At 35.3% G+C, this 22,155-nt stretch overlaps 1 protein-coding gene and 1 long non-coding RNA gene across 6 annotated transcripts in view; both read left to right on the forward strand.

Moving 5' to 3' along the window:
- Positions 1-5,490, forward strand: part of LOC107554815 (uncharacterized) — a 66,105-nt gene extending 60,615 nt beyond the window's left edge. For all 3 annotated transcript variants that reach the window (XR_001605103.1, XR_001605102.1, XR_001605101.1), the window contains exon 4: positions 5,028-5,490. This is a non-coding gene — a long non-coding RNA (uncharacterized lncRNA). The remainder of the gene's footprint in view (positions 1-5,027) is intronic.
- Positions 5,491-10,418: 4,928 nt separating this feature from the next.
- Positions 10,419-22,155, forward strand: part of LOC107554816 (transcriptional repressor p66-alpha-like) — a 41,346-nt gene continuing 29,609 nt past the window's right edge. Inside the window, exon 1 of one of the 3 annotated variants that reach the window (XM_016237440.1) lies at positions 10,419-10,440. The gene's annotated coding sequence lies outside the window, so the exon portion shown is untranslated. Of the gene's footprint in view, positions 10,441-13,247; positions 13,415-22,155 lie in introns of those variants that run through there. The other 2 variants (XM_016237438.1, XM_016237439.1) reach the window with 2 other exon arrangements.

Consider the following 22,155-nt stretch of genomic DNA (forward strand, 5'->3'; position numbering starts at 1 on the left):
CTTAATTGAGGCAAGTGAGGCCTGCAGTTCTTTAGATGTTGTTCTGGGTTCGTTTAGGACCTCCTGGACGAGTCGTCGTTGCACTCTTGGAGTAATATTGGCAACTCCTGGGAAGGTTCACCACTGTTCCAAGTTTTCTCAATTTGTGGATAATGGCTCTGACCGTGGTTCACTGGAGTCCCAAAGCCTTAGAAATGGCTTTATAATCCTTTCCAGACTGATACATGTCAACTACTTTGTTTCTCATCTGTTCTTGAATTTCTTTAGATCGCGGCATGTTGTGTTGCTCTTTAAGCATGCTTCACTTTGTCAGACAGGTTCTATTTAAGTGATTTCTTGATTCAACAGGTCTGGCAGTAATCAGGCCTGGGTGTGGCTAGTGAAATTTAACTCAGCTTTCTAAAATAATGTGGTTAATCACAGTCCTTTCACGATTTAACAGAAGGGGGAAATTACTTTTTCACGTAGGGCCAGGCAGGTTTGGACAGCTTTTTTCCCTTAATAAATGAAATCATCATTTAAAAACTGCATTATCTTTGTGTAATATAAAAATTAGTTTGATGATCTGAATCTTTTAAGTTTGACAAATATGCAAAAAAAACAAAAAAAAAACAGGAATGGGGCAAAAACCTTTTCACGGCACTATATATATGTATATATATGAATAATAATATTAATATATATATAATAATTAAAATATATTATTTAGCATGTTTATTTTAAAGCATGTTAAACATGAACTGTTTGTACTTTTTAACATTTTATTTAAACAATCATATTTCTGTTATTAATTTTTTTATTGAAAATAATTTAGTACAATTATTATAAAAAATGGGTAAAAATAAAAAGTAAAAAAATAAATGATATTATTTTCATATTTTCATATGTTAAATATTGTATAACATTACACACACACAATATATATATATATATATATATATATATATATATATATATATATGTTTAATAATATTTAATACAAATATGTAATAAATCAGTATGTTTAATAATATTATATTTTACTGAATTTAACTTTAGTAATACTTCAGTAATAATTCTGCATTCTAATTGTATTATGATGGTAAGCGCAAGCTGTTTTTTCGAGAAAGGCATTAAAATGCATGCCACTGGATCACTGTTTGCATCAATCAGGTATTCTGCAGACTATAAATAACCATTTAGAGACAGACACCAGTGGAGAAAATCATCCAGTCCCCAATGACACCACTTTCTTGATAAAGGGGGGCTCATACTGGCTTTGTTCCCCTGTTTAACACTGCTTTATAAAAACTCTTCTCTATGTACTCAGCAAAGCTTTATGTACAAAGCAGAGCCATTTTCTTATAGTCAGATGAACAAGAAACAATGACAGCAGAGATGCACAGGAAGAGAAAGAGAAGATGTTTAGATCCAGACAGCAAAGACTTCCCTAGGGTTGCCAGGTCTGCAGTAAAATGAACATTTACATCCTGTGTGTTCTCCTATTTGCTAGTCAAATCTGTTTCGGGGTGTAGTGAAAAGTCTGACCATACAACAACCCCCCCTGACCTTGACCTCTAGGGTCCTTCCTCACCTGCAGCTGAATAGAGCAGCTGGGCCGTCTAGCCAGCGAATGACTGAATATTTGACACTTTTACTCGTTCCCACGCTCAATCGCTTTCCGAGATGATATTTAGACAGTCTTTGTGGGGGAGAGAAATGCTTACTATGCCTGGTGTACTGTGGCAGCCATTATCTGCGATATTTCTCCTCGTTTAGTCATAATTGCAACATCTTATGGACATTTATTAATAAACTTACATGAAGTCTGAGCATTCACACTGACACATTTGAATCTGGTTTCACACCACATTTACTGTATATTAGGCTTGTAAACATCAAATGTCATGTTTTTGTGTGTGTGTGTGTGTGTGTGTGTGTGTGTGTGTGTGTGTGTGTGTGTGTGTGTGTTTAAACCACACAAATATTTGCATCAATATGCCCAAAAGCATTTTTTCCAGCTGAATAGAGCAGCTGGGCCGTCTAGCCAGCGAATGACTGAATATTTGACACTTTTACTCGTTCCCACGCTCAATCGCTTTCCGAGATGATATTTAGACAGTCTTTGTGGGGGAGAGAAATGCTTACTATGCCTGGGGTACTGTGGCAGCCATTATCTGCGATATTTCTCCTCGTTTAGTCATAATTGCAACATCTTATGGACATTTATTAATAAACTTACATGAAGTCTGAGCATTCACACTGACACATTTGAATCTGGTTTCACACCACATTTACTGTATATTAGGCTTGTAAACATCAAATGTCATGTTTTTGTGTGTGTGTGTGTGTGTGTGTGTGTGTGTTTAAACCACACAAATATTTGCATCAATATGCCCAAAAGCATTTTTTCCTGCTTGTTATCTAAATAAGCTTAAGATGTTGATTTAATTTATGATTGAACAAAGAGAAATATCACAGAAATGGCTACCAGAGTATAATGAAAGCAATATCAATGTCTTTGTTGGGGAGAGTAATATTTACTGTGCTTGTTGAACTGATTTTGGGCAAATCTGATGCAAGTGTTTAGGTTTGTGCTGTTGAAACAGCAAAAATTAGTTAATTTAAATGTGGCGTGACACCAGATTCAAATGTGTCAGTGTGAACTCTCGAGTAAGTTCATTAATAAATGTCTATATTTTCATTTTATTGAAATGATGTTTCATTTTCTGGTGCAAATGCTTATATTTGTTAAATTTTATGTTTACAAACCCAATTTAAATGTGGTTTGAAACCAATTCAAATGTGTCTGAATGCCCAGATTTTAAAGTTTATTAATAAAATAACCATATTTTTATGATTCATTTTCTACACAAGCATTGTTTTCACAAAAAAATGTGCATAGTTATCTCTAAAGTTAATTTGAATTTGTTTTAGATCATTAGACGTGATTTTACGATACAAAGTTTCCTTTAGAGGTATCTTTAAACACAAAACACTGCCTGTTTAGGCTTTCCCTTTAGATTTTAGACACAGCCAGTACTGTACGGTAGACTATCACGCTCCCTCCCTCGCTCATCTCCCTCCACTGACAGCATGTGGACCCCTGGATACTTCCTTATGGCTGCCTGCAATGTGCCTGTCTGAAATGTAAAACAACGGGGTTTGACATACCGCGATCCAAATGTAAAAACTCATTATTCAGTGCGGATCACAGTACATCAGATGAATGTAATTACTTTCAGTTGCAATTGTCTTATATATTTGTTCATTTGAACATGATATATGAACATAATTTGAACACCTAATTGCTCCAGGGTAACACCAATGGAATTATTTAGTGGCAAATCAGGTAGAAATATGTCCATATGCAATTTTAATAATGCACATAAACATACATAAAATCATAAAAGGATATCCATGTGTAAAAAATAAATAGTTTATTATTATTATGTTTATTATGCTAGTTTATTATCATTTGCCTAATATTAAGACAAATGTTTTAAAAACGTTTTTTGTTAATAATAATAATAATAGCAACATTCCTTCCTTAATAGCTCGTGTAAGCCTTCAGTAAACAAAGTAGGAAAAAAAAAATATATATATATATATGTGTGTGTGTGTGTGTGTGTGTGTGTATATATATATATATATATATAGTGGGGTTTATTACTATATATATATATATATATTATATGTAAAGCTATATGAAATCTAAATAAAATAAATGTATAAATTCATTTTTTTTTAAATCCCCTTTTATACTTGCACTCTATTCATTTACTTACTAACTAAAAAAATAAAACTAACACTAGCTTCTTTATTCTTTTTGTATTCTATCTATTTATTTTCTTTTCATTTATTATACAGTTAACAAAAGCAAAAAGACCTCTAACACTAGCTTTCTCCTTTTTTTCTCCTATCTGTTTTCTTTTAATTTATTATATAATTTTAAAAACCCTTGCTACGTGTACTGCCTTAAGCTAACAGAGACTTGTTATAGCACTTGTATATTATTGCTCTTTTGTTGATTTTGACTGCTTTTATTGTCCTCATTTGTAAGTCGCTTTGGATAAATGTGTCTGCTAAATGTAAATGTAAATATTAATGTTTATTAATAAATAAACAAAGTAGTGTATCTAAAGTAGTATATGTATGTAATATATATATATATATATAATACAAATATATAACTAATAAATAATTTATATAATAACTATTTAAATAAGTAGTGTGTGTATATATATACTGTGTATTTATATATACCACAACAGTAAAAAATATAAATATTTTTATTATTATTATTATTATTATTTATTATCTTGATAGTTTTAGTTGTTATTGTGCTTACTGCAGGTATATCTGTATACTGTACGTATTGCATTTATGACATATTTGAAAAGGCACACACACACACATATATATATATATATAATCAAATAAAATAAAATGATGGCAGCCATGGTTGATTACCATAACGCCATATCCGGCCGCCATGACTTTGTACCATGACCAAGCAGACTAGACGTTGCGCACTGATGATTAAGCAGGGTCAATCGTTGAGCTGTCTGCACCTCAATCCCCAGAGGTGATATTAAGCACCCTAGACTGGAACCAACAAGCCCCCCACCCCCACCACCCTGGGGTCAGTCCCAGTGCCCAGACAGTCCTTCCCCTGACCCCTGTCTGGCTCTAGGCTCAGGGTCAAACATCACGACTGATAAAGTCTGTTTCCCCGCCCCTTCAACCTGCGTGATGTGGAGTGGAGGCAGGAGAGCAGCACACACACAGCGTCATCCCCGCACACGTGACGCTGAGCATCCTGGCATCTGAACGCTGTCAATCAATTCTCAAGCCCCTCCCCTCTCATCCAAGTCTGCGCTCAAGCCACACCTCGTTCAGATGCTGTACGGTGAACAGCTTGGCGGTTTGCAAAAAGATGGCGATATGCTATAAAAAATAAGTTATAATAGGAAGTGCATTGTGTTTATTAAATGTAATGAGTGAAACTGGTACTAATTTTGTCATTTTTTCTTGTGTCTCCTCAGGTTTTTGACTAAATCTTGATCACCACAGACCATCAAGAGGAGATGTTTTTTTCTTTCTTTCTTTCTTTCTTTCTTTAATTACTGTACATGACTGTTTTTCAGTAAGACTATGTTGTTTTTGTTGCATCTCTTTTTTGTCATCAAGTAAGTATTTTTGGACAATAAAGGTAAGTTAATTTAAAAAAAAAAGACTTTTGAAATGTACAGGACAAAGGAGAGTTAATAATAAATGAGACTGACTTCCAGTTTAAAAAGTGAAGTTTAATTGAACTTAGTCTTGAATAGATACTTGAATAGATAGAGATATTCCGATAGTTAGATATTCCGATAGATATTCATATAGATGGATAGATATTCAGACAGATGGACATTCGTATAAATAGATATTCAGATATATAGATACTCAGATATTTATTTTGATTAGATATTCAGTTATAGACATTCATGATCGATATTTATATATAGATATTCAGATAGACAGATATTCATATAGATGGATAGATATTCAGACATATGGACATTCATATTCATAGATATTCAGATATATAGAGTAGATACTCAGATATTTATTTAGATGGTTAGATATTCACATATATATTCAGTATACTGTGTATATATATATATATATATATATATATATATATATATATACATTCATATAGATGGATAGATGTGCAGATAGATATTCATATAGTTTGATAGATGTTCATATAAATGGATAAATAATAGATGTGTAGATATTTGTATAGATGGATAGATATTTATTTACAGGCAGAAACATTGATAGTTATAGATACTTTCGTTTGCTATGCTGTACACTATTTCCCGCCTAACTGCCTTGAATTTAAGATATAAGTGTTTAAATAAATCCTGAAAAATGGTCTTGTTATCTGTGTGTATTTTGTCTTTTCCTGGACCTTTTGACATTTTTTCATGAATAAGGTACAATTTGATGTCCTTTGAGCAGTGTTTCAAAGCATTAGAGGCGCAAATCCCATATTGATTTGTTGTGAGAATAATATTAAAATATGTTTGGTGAACTATTATACAGCATAATTATCCCATAATGAAACACAGCTCTGTTTAAATACCTTAAAAGCCCTGTGGTGATGTTGACCTGAACCCACCTAAAAGGTCACAGTTTTCTTGATTGCATTTAACAAGTAAAATCTTGTTACAAACAGTTGAATTGCTATTAAAAAAATAAATATATTTTTATATTTTACATATATTATTATATAAAGAAAATATTTCCCAGCAGTGTAATACAACCCTGTTATGGAATGATTGTGCTGTGACACCTAAAATTGTGAAATAACATTATTATTTCATATGGTGAATATCAAAAATTCTACATTTTCTACAATTGTTTACAACACTATTACTTATTTTGCCATTTTTAAAGTTATTTAAAATTATTTTTATTTTTATTTATTTATTTGCATTTTTAAATTTGTATTACTGCTTGAAAAAAAAAAACACAAATCAGGGATGTTTAGAAATCTGTTTAGTAACAGGGTTGCAAAACTTGCAAACCTCGTATAAAATTAATAGAAGGTAAACCACCTCATATAATATTTACTTTGACCTGACCTCAAGTTGACGATCAGCATTCACTCGGCAAAGGTCTTACCTCAAAAAAAAAAATAAATAAATAAGTTGATTTTTGGGGGTTTCATTTGGTATCTTGTTTGTCAAAAGAGCCTTTTTTATCAAACTGAGTCAGAAACAGTGAGCTTTCGCTCAGCCAGAAAGTGTTAATTACCTGAGGGATCCAGTTCACTCAAACACACACACACACATCAGTCCTATTCTTTTCCTTTAACTGTCAGCTCAAGCGTTGGTCCAGTGCGCTCCAGTGCACCTACTGAAATCTGCCCCTCGGTCACCCAGCCACACTGACCCGAGATCAGGGCCAAGCCACCCTGGCCATGACTCAGCTGCCGGGAGGTCAGACTTTGGCCTGAAAGAAAGCGAGAAGGAGAGATTATCCTATTCTGGGCCGGTCCGGCGGAGGGTACGGTGGTATTGACCAGGAGGGGCCACCCATGGAGCGTCCATTGAGCCATGAGACGGCCTGATGTACATGCTTACTGAGCATGGCAGATTCCCTTACTCTCAACGGGATAAACCCAGACCGAACAAGCCTCTTTCGGAGAGATTAGGGTGGCAGCTCTTGTCCCCTTGGTCACCCCTCCCTCTGCCATCCTCTGCCCAGAGACAGAGCTCAAACAGTCTGGACGAGCAGCTCCGGTAAAACAGTTCTTGGTGGTCTGCCAAGACGTTCATTGTCTTTGTCGGGAGAGGTGAGGAGGGAGTTTGGCTGTGAAGTCCTGCATCCTTTGGCTGTTGCGTCGTATTACATTTAGGCTTCTAAATGTAAAAAAAATAAAAAATATATATATATATACATATACTGTATATATATATATATATATATATGTGTACGAAATTGTTTAGTCACCAAAATCTGTTAAAAAATACTGAATACAAACACAAAGGTATAGCGATAGGAATTAAAATAATTTTGAAGTTTTTGGTGTATTAAATTATTTGACAGAGTTTGAGTTGAAAATGTCCATTTTAAATTTGTCGTAAATGACCATTTCACTATGTTATGAATTTAGAAGTTGAAATAGTCGTCAGCAATTTTTCCGTACGAAATTGTTTAGTCACCAAAATCTGTTAAAAAATACTGAATACAAACACAAAGGTATAGCGATAGGAATTAAAATAATTTTGAAGTTTTTGGTGTATTACATTATTTGACAGAGTTTGAGTTGAAAATGTCCATTTTAAATTTGTCGTAAATGACCATTTCACTATGTTATGAATTTAGAAGTTGAAATAGTCGTCAGCAATTTTTCCAATAAGATTTTTTAATTCACTAGATGTTGATATTTAATGAAATTATTGGTAATTGTTTATAACAATTCAATAAAAATACTGCATTTATTTAGTTTTACTGTTTAGTTTAATACTCATTCTTAATAAAACAATCCTTCACAAGATGAGAAAGACAAAAACAAACAAAAACACTTCCACAAAACGCAAAACTGTTTTTACATTTTTGTTGTTGTGACTTTTGCTGCTTCTTTCATCTTTGTGATGGTTAAATAAATAATGTTTATTCCTCTGAACAAACTGATCTGAACAAATATATTTAAAAAAAAATGTATATAAGAGTTTGTAAAGCAGTCTGTGGTGATGATTGTTTTCTACTAAGGAGATCCCAATAACAGGCAATTATATCACAAGGGTTTAAAAAAACAGATGAAAGAGTGAATGTCGATTTTGAGATGAATTATCAGTTGCATATAACTATCATATGGACCATAAATCAAAACAAGTGATAAAATATGAATAAATACAGAAAAAAACTAAAGCATAAAGGCCACAAACATCAAATAATAAAGGTCATTATTTAAATCTAAAATAATTGCGATGATCTTAAATTGTAAATATTTTGTGCACGTTTTGCGATTTTACATTACATTCAAAAATAAACACAGGAACATTGCGTGAACACAAAAGCTAAGATTCCACAATTCATTTTCCTAATACATTTCGAATAGATAAATAGTGTTCTGTTTTTAGTTTGAACTGTCATTTGAGAAATGCCTCAGTTGTTCTCACAAAACAAATAAATAGATAAAGCAAACAAAATCATGACCTTGAAAACATTTCATCCCCAGCAGATAGCATTATTGAAATTTCAGAACTAAGATGCCCTTTGACTCGTCTGAAATAGACTTGAGAATGAAGGAGAGGGCGGGTGGTGGGTCTACAGGGGGAGTGTGTCTATGCGTGGGGACGGAGGAGGTTACTCTGTGAACTTGAAGAGCGAAGAGCCAACGCTATCTGAGGAGCAGTTTGTCATGCTAACCATGCTGGAGCTATTGAATTCACACACAGGGAGCAGAACTTTCACAGGACCTCGTCTTTTTTAATGCAAAACCAGTCAGACCCCGCACCCCCGAGGTTGTTTTTAGTTTGAACTGTCATTTGAGAAATGCCTCAGTTGTTCTCACAAAACAAATAAATAGATAAAGCAAACAAAATCATGACCTTGAAAACATTTCATCCCCAGCAGATAGCATTATTGAAATTTCAGAACTAAGATGCCCTTTGACTCGTCTGAAATAGACTTGAGAATGAACGAGAGGGCGGGTGGTGGGTCTACAGGGGGAGTGTGTCTATGCGTGGGGACGGAGGAGGTTACTCTGTGAACTTGAAGAGCGAAGAGCCAACGCTATCTGAGGAGCAGTTTGTCATGCTAACCATGCTGGAGCTATTGAATTCACACACAGGGAGCAGAACTTTCACAGGACCTCGTCTTTTTTAATGCAAAACCAGTCAGACCCCGCACCCCCGAGGTTCATATACACACAAGTCTCCGTATAGCCCTCTTCTCAATGCACTTGGGGGGTGCATTGAGACATATATTTATGACAAACTCTACCTCGCTAGTTAATAATATGTGTGGATACGTATTAGTAACTCGTTTTAGTATTTATAAGTGGAATAATGCAGCACCATTGCTAGTTAATGTATAAATGAATTTCCCTCAAATATGAAGGCCGCATTAGGTATAGCTATATCGCGATTATTCGCGGTTACAGTGAGTCGCTATTTACACTATTCATTTTCAGCAGGCCTGAGTGTCTTAAATGCAAAATAACACGTTAATAAAAAAAAAATTAAGTATTCTAATAAATATTTCATTATTTATCAATTAAATGGCATTCCTCCGCTACAAAAAAATAGTCCCTGACCAAATAGAACGTTGCGTGAAACTAGCGGCGGAAGTGTTTCACATCATTGACCAATCAGAAGTCAGGACCGACAAGAACGTGTTTTATGTTTTACAAAATTATAACGATTTAATTATGTAACCTACGATTGGTTCATTTATTTTAATCTGAAAGCCTACAGTTGAACTTGGAAAATATCAGATATTTTGGTAGGCTATTTAAATGCCATGATTATCCTACATTTTAGGTTCAGGGAACGGTTTCTACTAGCAGCATCAGTTTATAAGTAAACCCCTATTCTTGTTTTTTTGCTTTTATTTCGTTCATCTAACCAGTTTATTTGTGAATTTATTCTTTCTGTTGCTTGTTAATACATCACATGGCAACAGAGGTGCATTTTTCTGGAGTCTCGTAGTCTGTAATCTTGAAATTGTAGAGGAAGGGTCACTCTATTAGGAGCTTCAATTATGTGTCATTTATTGTCAAATCATAAGGGGGAGTCTTATAAGAGAGAACACAGACCACCAACATTTGGAACAATGGTATGGTGAGCGCATCTGATTGGCTGAGGGGAAAGCCAGGCTGCACGCTTCTTCTAATGGAAGAACCAATCACGGTTCATGCTTTGACCCGAAACGCTTTTACTGCACTACCCGCTGGTAAGTGGCAATATGCTCTTTCATATAAAATTAACAAGACTGTAGAAACGCGGGAAAGGCGAAAACAGGGGTAGATGCAGGTTAGCGGCTAAGTGTGAAAAAGCGGGCCGTGTAAAACGAGATTGTTTTCATCTGAAAATGACATTTGTCTTGTGTATGTTTTTGATTTTTCGTTTTTGGCCCCCCCCCCCTGCCTTTTTTACAAGGCTATTCATGCCTTTCCATAATGTCGTGCGGGGCATTTTAATGTGGCGACAATTTATGGAAGGTTCTAGTGAATGGATGCTTGTGAAGCTGCCAAATAATGGGCCGTCGCTCACATATAACACACAGTGCCGCATTTGTTTTAACCAGGAAGCCGTAAAGTGTTTCTCTTTTTAACCGTTTTCTCTCTTTGTACTACTAGCCTGAAGCTCAGCGTGACTTCTAAACGGCTCTCAGATTTTCCCCTTATTCAAGCCTTGTGTAAATTATTTATGCGTCATTTAAATACATGCAAATGAGATGGCAGAACGTTAAAGAATAATAATACATATTTTGGAGATTTAAATTGTTTTTTTTAAAATTTCCTTTAATAAAATAATATTGATCATATTTGTTTAGACAAAACAAATTGTTTTTTCATTTTATTTTGCTTTGATAAAAATCATAATCGTATAAATGTAGATATTATTAAGTAAACAAACGTATTACTATATTAAGTAAATAAATGTATTCATATTATTTATTTTTTGGTTGTGTCATCAGCCTTATAATCAAAAATCATGCTGATTTTATTTAGCCTAACTTACCTTGACCCTATGTATTTCAGTTAAAAGGCACATACATTGTTCTGTCAAGGTCAAGTTCAGGCCAGAATAAAATCAGGGTTTTGCCAACCCTTTAAATTACTTTATTATACTGCCACCTAGTGGCAATGGCTAAACAGACTATCATATAATGTGTCCTTTTAGTTCAGGGCTGTCCAAACTTGGTCCTGGAGGGCCGGTGTCCTGCAGAGTTTAGCTCTAACTTGCCTCAACACACCTGACGGGAAGTTTCTATGCCTCGTAAGAGCTTGATTAGCTGGTTCAGGTGTGTTTAATTAGGGTTGGAGCTAAACGCTACAGGCCCACCAGGACTGAGTTTGGACAGCCCTATTTTAGTTAGAGTAGTGCCATATTATTTTTGACAGGAATGTAATCGAGGCTGTGAGGGACAGTGCGTTCAATGGATTGCACTGTTGTTTAACAACACACACCAACTATTCAGACTTTCGGTAGACAAGAACTCCATAAATCTGTGCAAAAGGCTTACAATTTCACGTCGGGTACTAGTATTTGAAATGGAATACATTTAAAAGATTATACTATTTAGTATACACATATGTTCCCTTTAAGAAAAAAGTTTGATTCAATTTGATTGGAGCGCAGTGGTGAATTCACATTTGTGAGCCATAGAGCGCCCCCTGGTGGAACATTATTTTTGCCCCGCAGTTTTGAAAGAGAGCGACATCAATAAAACAAGATAATAATAGTCGGCAATTTATAGGATGAAGTCGGGTGAAATTGACCAGAGTATGTTGGAGCGTTCTAGAATTTTGTTTAAGATTCAAATATGTAAATCACTGTACATTACTTTACAGCTTTTGCCACTACTGTACTGGAAATGTAGCAGCAGCTTTGGTTTCCCTGAGTTTGGGAAGTTGGGTAGAGATGCAAAACGTAGAATGAGTGTCTTGCCATGGTAATTGGTCATTTTAAATGACAATATTTATATTCATACGAAATAAAATCTTTTCAAAATTCCGTTGTTTTTTTTTGGATAATGTAAAATGAATGTACATTTTCTGCAAATGTTTTTGCAACCTGTATTTGATCAGGTAAGTAACTTAAAATCCAGAAGAGGAAATTATGGTACAATTGACATTTAAGAGGTATTTTATTAATTGAATGATTTTTATGCGTGTGCGTGTGTTTTTTTTTTTTCTTTTAATAATTTAAATTTGCGTGTAACAAATTTAAATATTTCTGCATTTTTAATGATGTAATTGAGTAATTTGGCACTCTTTAATTGCAACAATCCAGTTATTTAATCGTTCTCTTTGATTTTACAATTTTATAGTCATGAATTATTATTTTTTTGTAATTGAATAGCCTATGAAATAAATGATCATGTTGTGTTGCCTGACCAGTACCATAAATAACCAAAAATTATATTGACATCTTTCCCTTTACAAAAATGTACAGTGTGAGGTCGTTTAAAGGACAGTAGCAACTATGGTAACTATTGTATTTAGTCAGAAACTATGGTTACCATAGTAAATATTTGTGAAATTAAAGCGTTAGGAGGATGCTCTTCTGAACTCTGTCCCTCTGATGGACTCTCCCACTCCCCCCCTCCCAAATACACACACACACTGTCACTTTAATCAGTCTGGAATAAGCTCTTTTGCACTACAAATCATATATATATATATTTTTTATAAAAAAAAAATTTGCACTACATCACTATATCTGCACTGTTGTTTACTTTACTGGTTTGCACTCTATCCTCCATATGCCTTGTGCTTTATATATATATATTTACATTTTACCTTATTTGTATATTTGTATAGTTGTATTTTGTATTTAATCTGTATTTATGTTATCTGTATGCACCCAAGGGTCTGAGAGTAACGCAATTTCAATTCTCTGTGTGTATGTGCTGTACATGTGGAAGAATTGACAATAAAGCAGACTTGACTTGACTCTTCCTCATGTAAATCTCCTCTCGATGTGGGCCAGTGCTCAGTGCGCATGCGCGGTTCGGTGACTCGGGTCCATGTGTAGGCAGCGAGGAAGGATCTTTATTTGGCGACCGGAGCGGCAGCGGGCAGGGCAGATAGACAGAGGGGGATCCCCGGGATAGTTTTACACCAAAAATACTCGGGTAAATAACAACAACTACACGCGTGGAGGGCCCTCGGAAGACCAGTAAGCGTTTCATCTTCTCAGTAAGTTCCTACAAAGAGAGATTGAGTGATAACTGGACGTTTTCAGAGTGTTTTGACTTCACATTAGCTTTGCTAGCAACTGGACTGTTGAGTTAAACAGAGGATTTACAAACTTAACCATCCGCTTCATCAAATAGAGTTGACAGATTCCAACTAACTCCTTCGATCCCGATACAGTGCGATGTAATAAGTAACTTTAGAGAAGAAACTTGTCAAGTGTTTTCAGTTTGGGGAAAATAAACTAGTCATTTAGCTCGCCTGCTAATTGGAGTTGATGAGTTAGTCAGCATTAGCTGATGTTAGCCGGGTTAGCTAACTAGTTTTGCTTCCTCAGCACTAAACTCACCGGGCTTTATTTATTTAAGAGTTGGTTTGTTGCCACTGAGCTTTACTAAGCTCAAACTCCTTTTTAAATACAAGAAGTTAGGAAATGTTGGATTCTGTCTTTAGATCATCTGACAGATATTGTGTTTTATGGGCATTGGGTTGTATTGGAGTAATGCATAGAAATGTTAACAGTTTCAGGGTTGTGGGTAGTTAAATCGACCCATTTCGTCTTATATTCACCCAAATTCGTGGTCACATTTATTTTAGCACTTGAACAGTCCAGTGAAACACAAAGTTAAAGTTAAAGTTTATAAGTTATGAACGTGTTTAATACCTGCTCACAATTGCAATTAGTAGGAAACCACAGAGTTGAAATTGCTTAGTTGGTCCGTAAGACCCAAGAAAGTTAAACAATAAAGCAAAATAAATTTTTTTTACTAAGGCAATTTTACTTTCACTTTCTTTCATTTAACAATCCATTGAAATATGTAAATGAGTCTCTGGGTTTCCCACTGGTTACAGTTGTATGTGTTTACATCATAATGATGTAAAAAAAAAAAAGACACTTTAAATATTACGTGCACCAATTATGATTGTGGTATCTCTATTATGACGTGTTTTACATTCTTCCGGATCATGTGATATTTACACCAGCCATGTAAAAGTGTTCATGTGAAACCAAGACAGTCTGAACTTTCATTTACAGTGAGCCCTGTATTTAGACATTTCAGTGGGTTTAAAAGGGTTAACGATAAAGAGTTATTCTGCTTATTGTGGTCATAGGTTCCATCCCGGTAACAGTTAAACATTTGGCATGGTTCCTGGTGTTACATTTGTGACTAGTAAAGTATAAGTCGTCAGTTCAGAGGTTGAGGCCAAGGGCAGAGTTCAAAGTTTGGCTAGTTGTCCTGCAGTTGATATATGTAATATCAGAATGCGATGTCATAAGTGGTATGCATTACAATATATAGCCTATACACATACAATGTTGTCGTCTTTATGCAAATCTTTTCAAAACACAAAAAACTTTTTTTAGTACATGGTGGTCATGTAAGCATACCCTAATGGTGTGTGCACCCAAAAAAGCGAATGTAATTATTTGCGTGATTAAATTACATACAAAGTCAATGCAAAAACATTAATTTTCATTATTCTTCTCAATCGTGTCTTCTGCGCAATTTAAAACAAATTTAAACTAGAATGGAAAATTCGTATGACACATTGTCACACAAGCCAATCAGCGAAGAGCTTATTGACATGTCAGTTTTGAGACATCTGGTTGTATCAGAAAAGTGTTTTTATGTTTTTGCGCGAGTGATTCGAAAAACATCCCACAAATAATGAGCAAGTAACGCGATGCAGATATTCACTATGCTTTTGGTGTGCACACTAGAGGTCGACCGATGTATCGGTTTTGCCGATTAATCACGTGCACCAATTATGATTGTGGTATCTCTATTATGACGTGTTTTACATTCTTCCGGATCATGTGATATTTACACCAGCCATGTAAAAGTGTTCATGTGAAACCAAGACAGTCTGAACTTTCATTTACAGTGAGCCCTGTATTTAGACATTTCAGTGGGTTTAAAAGGGTTAACGATAAAGAGTTATTCTGCTTATTGTGGTCATAGGTTCCATCCCGGTAACAGTTAAACATTTGGCATGGTTCCTGGTGTTACATTTGTGACTAGTAAAGTATAAGTCGTCAGTTCAGAGGTTGAGGCCAAGGGCAGAGTTCAAAGTTTGGCTAGTTGTCCTGCAGTTGATATATGTAATATCAGAATGCGATGTCATAAGTGGTATGCATTACAATATATAGCCTATACACATTCAAAGGTTTGGGGTAAGTTTTTTTTTGTTAAAGAATTATTTGTAATAAGGATGCATGTAATCGATCAAAAGTGACCGTAAATACATTTATAATGTCACAAAGGATTTCTATTTCAAATAAATGCTATTTAACAAAGAATCCAGAAAAGATTTCCAAAGCGAATCAGCGTATTAGAATGATTTCTGAAGGCTCACGTAGCACTGAACGACGCAGAAAATTCAGATTTGCATCAGAAGAATAAATTGCAGTTTAAAAATATTAAAACAGAAAACGGTTGTTTTAAATTGTAATGATGGTTCACAATATTACTGTATTTTTGATCAAATGAATGCAGCCTTGAGCATAAACAACCACTGTATTGTGTAATTGGCAAATTGCATGAGTAACAAGTGTGTTGCGTCCATTACCCAAGTAAGTGCGTAATTGTTTTGTAATTCTGTTCTGTTCTGGTTAATATTGCTCTTACGTTTGAACCCATTGAACGCCCACAAACTGACCTGAGATGAATTTAGTATCTGTGTTGCGCATGAAATGCAAGTTGTTTCAATTGTGAGACTTTGGACTTAGTGTAAAAGTGTAACTGACCGTCCACTGTTTGTCAGCTGTGATGATGCATGATATCACAATCCTGCTGAAATTCTTGAGCCGTTTCTCATGGTGGAGCAGAGGTGTAGTTCAAGGTTGGTCTGCATGGGTGTGGTGGCTTAAGTTGTTTTGTCTGAAGGATGACTTGAGTGGCTTTTTGTAAATAAATTGGGTGGGACCAACTTGGTGTCACAAGAAACCACCAAGTATAATCATAGTACATAATAAAATGCTTGGATTTTGGTCCTACATCCAAGAATATCCCAATATGTCATGTCAGTATGTGCCGGGTGTTGTCGAATCCTGGCGTACCATGTTGAGTATCTAATAGGCAACCAGCTAAGCCACTTGGCACCTCTCAAGTGAGTCGTAACGGGCATGTCTCTCTGAATCTCATGCCACGCCAAGGACAAGCCTGAAGACCAGCTGTGTGCTCCATAAGAGATTTGTTGAACAATAATAGTTTTGTAGCTAAGTATATTTAGCAGAAATGAGTGCTGGATATTGTATTTGGGATTTTTAGAGATCTGTTCATCTGCACCTGAGAAACACACCAGAGCTGCGGTATCTGAGATGGTGGCCGGTGGTAAACAGGAAGGGCTGGAGACTGACACATGGCCACTGCAATCTAGCGAGATCTTTTTACTGTTCGATCTCAACTTCCTGATAGTGTCAGATGAGGAAAGCCAGGGGAAGAATGCATCTAAAATGAAGGGCACAGTGTCGTGTTTTTTTTCTTTTTTGAAAGACGCTTCTGTTTTGGCTGTAGACCAAAAGTACATGCCATTGTATTGGAGTTAAGAGTGTTTCACGTTCAGCTGACTGTCATTATCAGTAAGGTGTGGTTTTGTGTAGGGGTATCCTGCCAGATAATAAAACGCTTATTGGTTATACTGGCTTCATAAAAACTTAAATACTTATGAAATAGTAAATAGATCTGAATAGATTGTTTTGGTTATGTAGAAATTACAATTTTGAATTGGCATAGTTTTGGGTATGTAAAATCATATTTAAATTATCTTTTGTCCATATTTTGTTATTGGGTTAGTGTTATTTGGCATTTTTAAATATTTATTATTAAGAATAATTTATTATCATAATTTCCTGAAGCTCTACCAATGACAATTACTGAGCAATGACAGTGGTTTGGTCGATTTCAAAGTGCAAGTCTCTGTAAACTTCTAAATAAAATAAAAAATGATGTCATGCTTATGTGTATTACATATTTAGTCTATAGGTATGTGGCCACGTAGTGTTTCTTTACAAAGTGACATCACCAAATAGCTGGTGTGGATAATAGTGTTTTAAGTAGTTTTTGACAATGTCGGATCATTTTTGACAATGTTGTCGTCTTTATGCAAATCTTTTCAAAACACAAAAAACTTTTTTTAGTACATGGTGGTCATGTAAGCATACCCTAATGGTGTGTGCACCCAAAAAAGCGAATGTAATTATTTGCGTGATTAAATTACATACAAAGTCAATGCAAAAACATTAATTTTCATTATTCTTCTCAATCGTGTCTTCTGCGCAATTTAAAACAAATTTAAACTAGAATGGAAAATTCGTATGACACATTGTCACACAAGCCAATCAGCGAAGAGCTTATTGACATGTCAGTTTTGAGACATCTGGTTGTATCAGAAAAGTGTTTTTATGTTTTTGCGCGAGTGATTCGAAAAACATCCCACAAATAATGAGCAAGTAACGCGATGCAGATATTCACTATGCTTTTGGTGTGCACACTAGAGGTCGACCGATGTATCGGTTTTGCCGATTAATCGGCACCGATAGTTGATTGCTGGAACTATCGGTTATCGTCAAAAATCCATGCCGATAGTTTTCCGGGTTGCGTCCATTGCTGGAGCAGCTGAGAAGGGTCTGCTGTCATTACACAGTGCGAGAGCGGCCTCTAGTGGTTGAAATCACTGACAGCACGTGCTATTTGTTTAGACACGTGATATTGCACGCTGAACAGAGCGGGAAACTTCAGACACGGATTTAAATGCAGCCGACAGAAAATCCTGCCGCGCCATTCACATAGTTTTCCTTTAAATTACATTATATTGGTCCCGAATCGTTGTTAATGTACATAATAAATTGTGTATTGTGCATTTTCAGCAAAACGTTTGTCTTTCTGTGGCTCTAATAAAGTCTGTGTGCTTCATTTATAGAGCTATAATGTAGGTTGCGCTTTCTCTTTCAGTTTTGCTCCGTTTTTTAAACACGGAACTTCAAACTCATCCATGCCAAATTGTTCATTCTTGAAGTAAACTTGTGTCCGTTTGGTGATTAAATAAACTGTTTTAGACCGCTGCTCGAGATGAACACGACGCGTCCGGAGGGCGTGTGATACCGGTGAGTTCTCCTAGACTCAGCGCTGCGCTTTTATTTTGATTAGATAATCAAGTGTTCAAGAATAGAAGCAGTTAAAGTGTGTGAGTATACATACAATACCCATATGTATATAATTTTAATGCTATAGCCTTTGTGTATATATTTAAAGTTGTGCATCTTTAAAGGGGTCATATGATGCGATTTCATTTTTTCGTTTCTCTTTGGAGTGTTACAAGCTCTTGGTGCATAAAGAAGATCTGTAAATTTGCAAAGACTAAAGTCTCAAATCCAAAGAGATATTCTTTATAAAAGTTCAGAGTCAGCCACACCCCCCCAAAACGGCGCGCTCGAACACGCCCCCACATATCTACCTCACTATGTGGGAAGATTTGCATAACGCCGCCCAAATGTTCACGCAAAGAAAGAAGGCGTAACTTTTATTCTCACTTTAGTATTGTTGCCGCTGCCGCCATGTCCTGTAGACGCTGTGTGCTTCGTTGTGAAAGCGAAACTACTTTGTTTGGTCTTCCAAAAGAGGACGATATCCACTTCGTCATGCCTAGAGCTGATCTGTGCTGGTCGCTGAGGGAATACTTCAACTTAGTGCTGTGGCACATTTTATGTAGGACTGTTTACTGATCCTGGGAGAGTAACGTTAGACTAAAATGCCGGCAGTTCTGACTCACGTAAGTACGTTTTCTTTTATAATTTGCCACTGATGAACAGTGATTATCATTTGGCACGATGCAACGCGTAAAAAGACCGTATAAGTCATTATAATCAGTAATTATGTCCCCACTGGATGCAACAAATGCCTCGTTTGTAATGGGTTTGAATGTTTTTGTCTCATCACTCCGGCCGGGACATGGCATCAACAATATGGTGAGGGGCGTAACATTTCCGTCTCACGCTTGAGGTATTCGGCCAATCACAACGCACTGGATAGCTGGCCAATCACAGCACACCTCGCTTTTTCAGACTGATGAGCTTTGTAAAAATCTACGCGTTTCAGAAAGGTGGGGCATAGAGAAGAAACAATAATGTACAGTATGTGGAAAATAATGTGTTTTTTTCACTTTAAACCGCATAAACACATTTCATTACACCAAATACACAAAATAATGTTCTTTTTAGCAGCATCATATGTCCCCTATAAGCATGACAGTTGAAATGAAATGTAACACTTAAAATAAGAGTCCATTTGTAACATTAAGATTAATGAAAGCTGTGCAAGTATTGTTCCTTGTTAGAGTGTTAATTTCAACATTTACTATTATTATTATTATTTTTTTTACTACTAGTATATGGTTCAGTACTGTTTTTGTTAAAGCACTATTTTAGTTTTTGTTCAGTATCAATTTTAAAACTATCGGTTAATTAATCTGTATCGGCCAGTGTGGTCCAACCTAGCTATCGGTATCGGCAAAATCCACTATCAGTCGACCTCTAGTGCACACACAATAAGACAGTAAAGAATTTGAAAGAATTTTTAAGAGGTTGTTGTTTCTAACATTCAACACCATTTTAAAAATTTAACATTCGTACTGGCTAAAACGACAGTTGCTTGAATGTGTTTGGCTATAGCAACAGGATGAATTTAAACATGCAACTTTTTTGTTTGTCATTTGTGATTGCAAATGGATGTTTTTTTAACTTGACGGACCATCTTGTGCCAATATGTAAAAAACAAACAAACAAAAAAATCTGTTTGAATGGCTATAGCAGTCGAGCTTTAAAAGAGATGTAACATCAAACGTGACTTCTAAAATGGTTTTAGCATGCTAATTGCATGCTAATAAACAGCGCTAAAAAAAAAAAATACAAGTTGACCTCACTAATCAAGTCGTATGTGGTGACCGTCTCTAGTAATTACTGTAAATTAAACACACTTTGGTGCTAACCCAGTGTTGGTTATTCTTATCTACCAATTTGACTATAACTGATCTGAAGGCCGGTGTAGAATAAGTGTATGCGTCAGTGTACATTTGCACTCTAGTCTGTTTGAGATCACAGTGGGGGATGGGTAGATGCGCGTGCATGCGTATGTGTGTATATTTGTGTGTGGAGAGGGGGTGGCTGCTCGCGACTGTTCTTACAGCACAAGTTATTCTTTGTGCCCACGTGAAAAGCAATCGCTGTCGTCCTGTTGCTAGGGGGCACACCAGGTGGATCTTCTGGCAGATACAGGGTTAACGACGTCCATTTTGTTAGGTAACACCCTCGTGGCCTGATCTGCCTGTGGTGTTAAAATGGCAGGGCTTAACCCTTGATATGCAGGACTGGAGCCTGCAGGGGCACCTTTGACTCAACCCTCTTGGCAGCCACTTCGTCATTGTTGGATGACAAGACGTGCTGGTTGTGAGAGATCCAGATGAACATCTGTAGCACGTTAGACTCTGTGAACTTACCTGGAACTTTGTTTTTCAGTGCTTATCATCTGACTGGTTTCAGAAATGTGTTGGTGACGCAATCAGGAAGTCCTTCTGAACTGGACAAGCTCAGTTAAAGCGACTCTACTGTCCTTCTCAGGAAACACTTAGACAATAGTTCAGTGCAGTGTGACCTGTGTCTCGGTTCTCGTCTCTGTTTGAGGTGACTTGTGCGAAATTGGTGGTTTTTGCTAACTTGAGTTATTGATATTACTCGTATTTGGAGTTTTTCAAAGCCCCTACCACAAAGTGTTAAACTTTGAATTATAACTCATTCAGCAGAAAGTCATATACTTGGGTTCTTTTTTTTACTTGGGCTTGTAAGTAACCACTTCGCAACGCATTGCAGCCACTAGCATCATGGTGGTGATTTTGACATGGATCGGCACCAGTTATTATGGTTTGGCAACACATGGATTTGATTGATTTTTTTATTTTTATTTTTTTTTTGCAAAGTTTGCAATAAACTTAGAATAAACACTTATTCATTCAATTCAATTTGTTATTCAATTAAAAGTAATTTGATAAGGATTCAGTAATGCTTTAAAAGATTCAGTAAGGCTTTTTCTTGCTCAGTTGCTCAGCAACTTGGTTTGCCAACATTTTTACTGCCCCCCACCCCAACACAAAAAATTCTAACTTTTATATAAAATGTATCAAACTTAAATTTATAATTTTATATTTATTAAAATAAAATATTTATTTAAAATTAAAATTTTTATATTATTATTCTAAAATTTTTAATTTTTTTTTTTACATGTATGTGTTTTTGTGTATGTGTATATATATACACACGCAATTTATAATTAAATTAAAATTTAACCATTTAAATGTAATATTTTATAAACATATTTTCATACATTTATTTTTAATTGTTTTGATTTCTTTTAAAATGTAAATTCGAATTTAAATAATATTTTCGTTTTTAGTGTATAATTTTTTACATTATTATTTTAATTTATTAATTTTAAATTATATATTTTATATTAAATATTTGTTATATTTTTTCCATATATTTGTTAATGAAAATAATTTTCTCTTTATAAAGAAAATATATTTTTGGTTTAAATATATCACTGTTTACATTTCCAATAATAGCATACATTGGCAAAACATTACTGATTGGTTAATAATTTGCAACCCATTCTTATTGATGCTATTACAATTCATTCTTACCATTTCAACTCTTTAAATCTCATTTGTCGATCTGCTAAATAATTTTTTCTAGT

Source organism: Sinocyclocheilus grahami, unplaced genomic scaffold (genome assembly GCF_001515645.1).
Source record: "Sinocyclocheilus grahami isolate Dianchi unplaced genomic scaffold, SAMN03320097.WGS_v1.1 scaffold514.1, whole genome shotgun sequence".
Classification (NCBI taxonomy): Eukaryota; Metazoa; Chordata; class Actinopteri; order Cypriniformes; family Cyprinidae; genus Sinocyclocheilus; species Sinocyclocheilus grahami.